The sequence below is a fragment of the Schistosoma haematobium genome, chromosome 2 (assembly GCF_000699445.3).
Source record: "Schistosoma haematobium chromosome 2, whole genome shotgun sequence".
NCBI lineage: Eukaryota > Metazoa > Platyhelminthes > Trematoda > Strigeidida > Schistosomatidae > Schistosoma > Schistosoma haematobium.
In genome coordinates this window covers 12260174-12268039 of record NC_067197.1, presented here as the reverse complement: position 1 = coordinate 12268039, position 7866 = coordinate 12260174, and positions in this window count along the sequence as shown.

Here is a 7866-nt window from a genome sequence, read left to right as displayed (position 1 = left end):
AAAACTAATCAGTGTTTCTTGTTCCTAACTAAAACCAATTTATGTGATAAACATTTTCTTAGTTGTGTTTGACAAATAAATAAACAACTACTGTTGATATGAGGTATAGTGGAGATTTCTGCATTTTAATAGTTTATATCACGAACTGATTCTATCTAGATCACTGTTGAAAATCTAAAATTCCTTGGGAGCTGTCTCATTTTAATATGGGACTCTTTAACAGTGAGTATTCACAAACCCAACGTAAGCAATAAAACCTAAGACATTTGGTATCACATGCGAATGTCTAAACCTCGATTTATGACCGGAGATTCAATGCTGTAAATGCCTGATTTCAATCGTTTAATGGTATAGTGCAACCGTCTTCCATTGCATATAGTGGATAACTGTCTCTAATCCTATATTATTGAACTCCACCTGTCACCAATGTGTTAAAAAAAGGGAATTGAAAACATGCTCCACATAAAATAGATTTCAAGATGTTCATGCCAAGTCTTCTGAACAGGAAAACATTCAGCAAATCCGAGAAAATTTAGAGTTAATAAAATTACTGATTGAACGAATGAGAAAAATTTGTTAGAATATGTGAATAAAAGGACTGAGAATGATATAAGCCTAGTTGACTATGAAAATAATTAGTGAGTTAGATAAATACCATATCAATTAAGACAGTAACTATGATAATAATGACAGTTATAACAATTAAAATATCAAGTCCTTGGTTCGAATCCCGCGGAGCGGAGTCGTGGATGCGCACTGCTGAGGAGCCCCACAATAGAACGAAACGGTCATCTAGTGTTTCCATGTTTTTCATGGTGGTCTAGCTTCAACTGACTCGTGATCTCAACTGTTAAAATTAAAATATTAGCTGAAATTAGTGGCATGTAAATGCTAAATGACACTATTAATATTTGACCTCAGTAGTTTATTTTTGAGAGATAAAAGGCATTAATATTTTTCTCTTGAATATACATGTGATGATTACTGTAAATTTGCTTTGTTTTGTGTCTATTGACTACTGTGTAGAAATTGGGAACTTTGACGTTGATATGACGGGATGATATTAAATGATATTCAATGGTATTCATGTATTAGATTAACGTGTACTATGTTCAGCATGACATACAGCGTGCGATTTTGCTATATTTTTATGTACGCAATGTTCTACTAATTATTAATCAAATGTGAAGATAAATCAATATATCAATGAACGTATTTTCGACTAGAGTCGTCGTCCTGTTTACGAGGTGAATAAATTTCCACTTGTATCAATCTTCCGTGTTCTTACTTCTTACTTACTTACTTACGCCTGTTACTCCTAATAGAGTATAGGCCGCCGACCAGCGTTCTCCAATCCACTCTGTCCTCCGCCTTCCTTTCTAGTTCTATCCAATTTTTGATCATTTTTCTCATATCTGTCTTCATTTCTCGGCGTAATGTGTTCTTTGGTCTTCTTCTCCTCTTTTGGCCTTCAGGATTCCATGTGACGGCTTGACTTGTGATACAGTTGTGTTCTTTTTTCAATGTGTATCCTATCCACTTCCAGCGCTTCTTCCTCCACTGAAATCTGGTTTATTCTCTCCCACAGTAGGTTGTTGCTGATAGTGTCTGACCAACCGATCTGAAGTATTTTGCGTGCAGTTTGTGTGGTAATCCTGTATATATTGCTCAGTATCCATGAAAGATAGACTGGAATCATTCGGTATCCGTTTATTTGTGTTTCTATCAGTCACGGATATTTTGAGATAATTCACAAGAAACCATTGACCAGAGTTTTGAACTAGTTGGTGTTCCTCAGTAAGATGTAATTACAGTCTTTAGAGATCTGACTTTCTCTGTATCATATGAACTTAAATCACCTAGTTTTATAGTCAAAAAAGTGAACAATAAGCTATTCGGTCAGTGACTGATTAACAATTACTTTCAACTAACTAAATTCAAAATATAGTATCCACGATGTTAAGTCACTTAACCTAGTAGTCACTTTGAAACTTGATAGAACAAACTCGATCAAAGCTAAGAAAAACTAAATGAACATTTTATTCATTACTACTCAGTGATCAATCAACTGTCAACCAAAGTTAGTTGACATTTTTACCCTGTTATCTACAATATTTCTTATTGAAATTCAATAGATCTACTACTTTCCCATTCAAAAAAATATTTATTATAGAAATATGGTAGGAGAGATAACTAGCTACTTTTACATACCATTTTTTTAGTTCAAGTCAAAAGGATATCATTCTTATGTAAATTTATAAAATGTACTATACTGTACTGGATTAGGTGACATTAATTATTTACTTAAATAAATAAAATAAAAAAGAAATTAAACAAAGAAAGAATGGCTTTAAATTTCCGGTCAGTTGCTAAGTAACTTTAAAATATACAATTTACTTGGACTACACGAGCACATATATATTATCTTAGCAACATTCTTATTTTTAAAATTTCTAAAAAAAAAATCACCATTTGTATTTATACGTAGGGAAGCTGAGTTTTGTAAGTGAAAAAAAATTTTTTTGCATTTTTTTCTGAGTGAAAATTTAAAATTATGGATGAAAAATCAAATTTCAAAAGTTTTTTCATTCTATCAACTGTGACGCTTTATTGTTATTGTTGTTATGACCAATGAAAAGTATTAATTTCAACAAGGTGTACTCAATAGATTTAAAAAAATAATAATAATAACTAAGATCAATATGCGGGATACAATGAGAAACAACAATGATATAGGGAAGCTTTTATTCTTGTGTAGTTTATAGTATCATTATGGTCCTGAATATCGATCACATAAGGTGGATATAATGTAACATAAAACAAGTGAGAAAATCATAGTTGACTGTAAATTTTTATTACTGGACAAATAATAAAATTCTTAATATTTCCGTTTAGGTATTCACTTAGTTATTCATTTACTTTCTCGCTTCTGTTACCTCTCGTCGTGGAGCATAGACCTCACACCAGAGTTCTTCATCCAAATTTGTCCTCGAAAATCCTTTCCAGTTTTTCCCAGTTGCTATTCATCTTTTTCATGTCTGCTTCCGATTCCCAACTTAATGTGTTCTTTGGCCTTCCACTTTTACGTTTCCCTTTAGGATTCCAAGTTAGGGCTTGCTTCGTGATGCAGTTTGAAGATATACGTAATGTATGTCCTATCCACTCCCAAAATCTCTTCTTAATTTCCTCATCATCTGGAGGTTGATTTGTTCTCTGTCACAGGAGGGTATTGCTGATGGTATCCGATCAACAGAAATGTAGGATCTTGAGTAGATAACTATTTATAAATACTTGTACTGTTTTGGTGTTGGTTGTGGCAGTTCTCCAAGTTTTAAGCTCCGTACAATGGAGCTAACTGTCATGACGTTCGTTTTGAGTATTCTGACATTGATACTGGCTGACAGTTGTTTTGAGTTCAATATGTTCTTTAACTGTATGAATGCTGTCCTTAGTTTGTCAGTTCTCCTCCTTGTTCATCGATGATGCTGTCCGGATAGTGAAAGTTTTAACCTCTTTCAGAGTTTCACCAGCAAACGTGATTACCTTAGTGTTCTCTGTGTAGTATTTTAGGATCCTGATTTTTCCCTTGTATATGTTGAGGCCCATCAGCTTGGTGAGGTTTAATGAAATTGTGCTTTATTCGTAAAATATTGTTGTCATTGTACCAGTCAATATGAAACATTTAAATGTACTTTAGTGAAAAAGACAGAATTTTAGGTTGGATTGAAGGTAAACACCGTTATAGCACTCATATTTTGTGTATCGCTCATTAGTTTAACATTTCGATTTTGGTTGACGACAAGCTGAAAATAATCCCCACATTTTAAATGATGAGCAATGAATTTTGTTCGATCGCAAAGAAGAATTTCCAAATTAGTTAGTTACTTAGTCCATTCATGTATTGTGAACACAATGTTATGTGATCAAAAAGTTGGATATCAGTAATCTGCATTCATAATTTTAATCTATATTTAAGTGATAGCAACTGCTAACCACTATCCATCTTCGCTTATAATGTTTGTGAACTAAGGCAATATCGAGACAGTCAACACAGGATTCACATATTCCAACAAGGGACTGACCGATTGCAGTCCTAAACATCGATAGGAGAATTCAGGTAAACAATATCAAGTGAATTTAAACTTCACTCCATTGCACAAGCAAGTGGTTATCAGGATTCAGTAACTAAGTGAATAACGCGATGGTGTTTGAAGCGAACGGTAGTGAGTCCGAGTCCCAGGGTGAATATCAATACTGAGATGCAGGTACATTCAGCTGATGAATCCCAGATAGGACGAAACGCGCGTCCTGGGTTTCGCTGCTAGCCACTATCCATCATTGCTTATAATCATTCATTATTAACTAGAGTCATTCATTAACATTAATTTATTAAGTTAACTTTAATTAGATTTTTATAGTTGATTAAGGACATTTTACTGAGTGTACTTCAGTAGCTAATAAAAATTTTCTTTTACATGTAAACTCTGTAGATTACTGTTTATTTCAAGCACCCATGTATAAATCGGTTGATAAACTAAGAGAACGTTACTTTCAAATGAAGCGGACAATAAAAAAACCAACACTCAATTAGGGTTATGTAGTTTCTCATCTTGGATAAACATCATTTAAAAAATATCGTGAGAATTTAAGCGCCAATTAGACATTTTTCCCATTTAAATACTTCAGATTAATTTATTACAAATGAAGTATCATTACAATCAGTGTCTCATCATATTGTTCGAACCTTGTTGAGCGATATATCACAGTAAAGTATTTGAATATCCCTAATTTAATAGTTGAATTCATGAATCCAACAAAGCTAAACCACCATGAAAAACCTGGAAGGACTGGATGGCCGTTTCGTCCTAGTATGAAACTCCTCCCACTCACGGGATTCTAGCTCAGAACCTATCGGTCTCGCACGCTAACGCTTAACTTGTAGACCACTGAGTTGATATCTAATGGTATTAGTGTATAACTTTAACCAATCCACGAAATTCTTGATTCGTAAATGAAGTCAAACACAAACTATCATTGTAGGCGTCATTACCAAGGTTTACATTGTTAATTCCAAATAAATTGAGCATTGAGTAGATTGTTATTGATAAAAAATATATATGTAATATCCAAATGAATAGAAAACTTAACGTTTTAAAATTTCAGACGTTTCGTGACTCATTGTAAGCAACTTCTTCAGAGGATATGATCTACCATTGTACGAATAATGGTAACTTACAAAGAAATCTAATTAAAAAGTGATTTTGTAATTACTAGTCTACTAAACATAGTCATGGTTTTTAAGACTTAAGCAGTAGTTGGACCACGTTCAGACGAGACCTTATTTTTAGACTAAATGAACATTTCCAAGGGTTCAATTAAAGTCACTTTATTGAATTCTTCCTTCCAAACGCTAATAATCACCATTATGATAATGCTTTGTTTAAACTGTATTTTCAAAATAAATCTGATAATTACCATATTCGTCTTTTCGATAGTTCTCTATTCGACAAAGGAAACTTAATGTTTTGGAGTTTGTTTATTGACATGTTTAAACCTTTATGTGTATTTCAACTGTGGGCATATTATAGAGGTTTGTAGAAATTGTTGATTTTCCATAGTTTACATCGTGCAATGCACGTAGAAAATCACTTAAAAGCAGGGACTACTCCACAGTTATTTCATTTCGATTTGGGACTCCTATGAAGTGTGCATCAATAGTCCCATTGATAATGCAACCCAGGGCCACCAGATTTCTCAACTAAGTTTCGACCTTTAAACCACTAAGCAGGTATCCAATAGTGTTATTTTTTCACTTTAGTTAATTTAAGTGGTTGCACGAACATCTTCCACTTCTTGCGGTAAATAATTGTTCTGCGCAAGGCGTTTCTGAATTCTAATGGTCACAGCTTTGCATTAGAAATCAGGAAATAAACTCTCAAACTTACTTAATATTAAGCAAATAACTGTTATTACTATAGAAGATTATAAAAACTCTCGAACTTTTATAACTCATATAGTACTTTATATAACATATACATCAACTGTAAGCCAGAATATCCATAACGGGAAAACATAAACTTTTCCCAGCAATATTGTTATACAGTTGAAGAATAACCAATTGATTATTATATGGTAAATAACATATATTTCATGTTTATCCTATTCTTTTTACTATTGAAATTCCATATGACTTATCGGTAGTCATAAGAATACAAATACATCTTAGTAATAAGTACTAACCAATACGAAATTTGAACTCATAGACTACTACTATCAACTGGGTTCAATCACTGACCAAAATCATAATATTCAAATTCTTTATTCAATTACAAAATAATATTAATAAAAAATAGATGAGTATGTCCCGAACATTAATTTAATTTACTTCTATGCACAAAACTTGAAAAATCATTGATTGTCATTACTAATTTATTTTTCATTAGTCAAAATGAATTAAAGTTTGTGTCGGTTATCGATCGATCAATTATTCCTAACTAGATTTTATTCACTGGTAAAGTTAGGATGTATATCAGATGGGTTTTGTGGATATTATAGTAATTTCAATGGTTAAGATCATGAATCAATTGAAGCTAGACCACCATGGAAAACCTGGAAGCACTGGACGGCCGTTTCGTCCTATTGTGGGACTCCTGGTTCCTGGGTTCGAATCTCGCAGGGGGCGGGGTCGTGGGTGCGCGCTTCTGAGAAGTCTCACAATAAGACGAGACGGTCGTCCAGTGCTTCCAGGTTTTCCATTGTGGTCTGGCTTCAACTGAATCATGATCTTAACCATTGAAAGTTAGGATGTATTGTTTTCTTTTCTTCAATATCTTAACAACTCATTATAATGAAATATATCAGCTGAATAGTTACAGTTATTCAACTAATTTAGTTTGTAAATGAAGTTATTTAAACCAAACTTTAATGATTATTTTAATCGAAGATAACCAGTATCAATATGTGGATCTAGATTTCATTCCAGTTGAGACTCGCTAGCATAGTGTTTCCAGAGCAATGAAGTATGTGATACTTACTCATACGATTCAAACATATATAATTCGATTTTATTGAGAAAACCATTACTGATGGACATCACGTTAATGGTAATCACTGTGTTTATTTAAGCATTAATGCTAGTTGAATTCTACTGATCAATTTGTTGATGTGTGTTGATTAACGAGATAACTGATAGTAATTGATACGAAAAAGAAACAGAAACCGCTAAGTTACAAGTCTTCTATTTTTTCAGAGAGAAAGACTTGTATAATCATTCATTACTATTAGCAATTATATTTGAATGAATGAGAATGAGATGTAGTATAAAATGTAAAATGAATGAATTAGATATTAGACAAAATCTAGAAATCTGGAAAACTGCATTCTTTTTTTAACAAAAAATAATTGACGTATCTCAATCAATAAGATAGAAATATCAGGAATAACTACAGGAAAGTGAAGTAAAATTTATCCTGAAGTGATAAGTTTTATATTTTGTAACTCACTACTTATAAATTTCTTTTATGACTGTCGATAACTATATATATATATTAACTTAAATTAGTACAAATGAAAATATCCAGTATATATAGGCGCAATGACACACGTACACATTTCTGTTGCTTATACACATATATATATGTTAAAAATTAACATTACCATAGTAACGTTGAATAGTTGTCTCTATTTGCATCAGTCTCAATGATAATAATAATAATAATAATAATAATAATAATAATAATAATAATCGGTGTATTATTTTATACCAGTAGTCTGTAATTCTCATGAGTAGTATTTTACAAATTCGAAAGTAATTTTTTTCATTTATCCGGAAATTATGTTTTTTTTTATTTAACATGAATTGTTGAA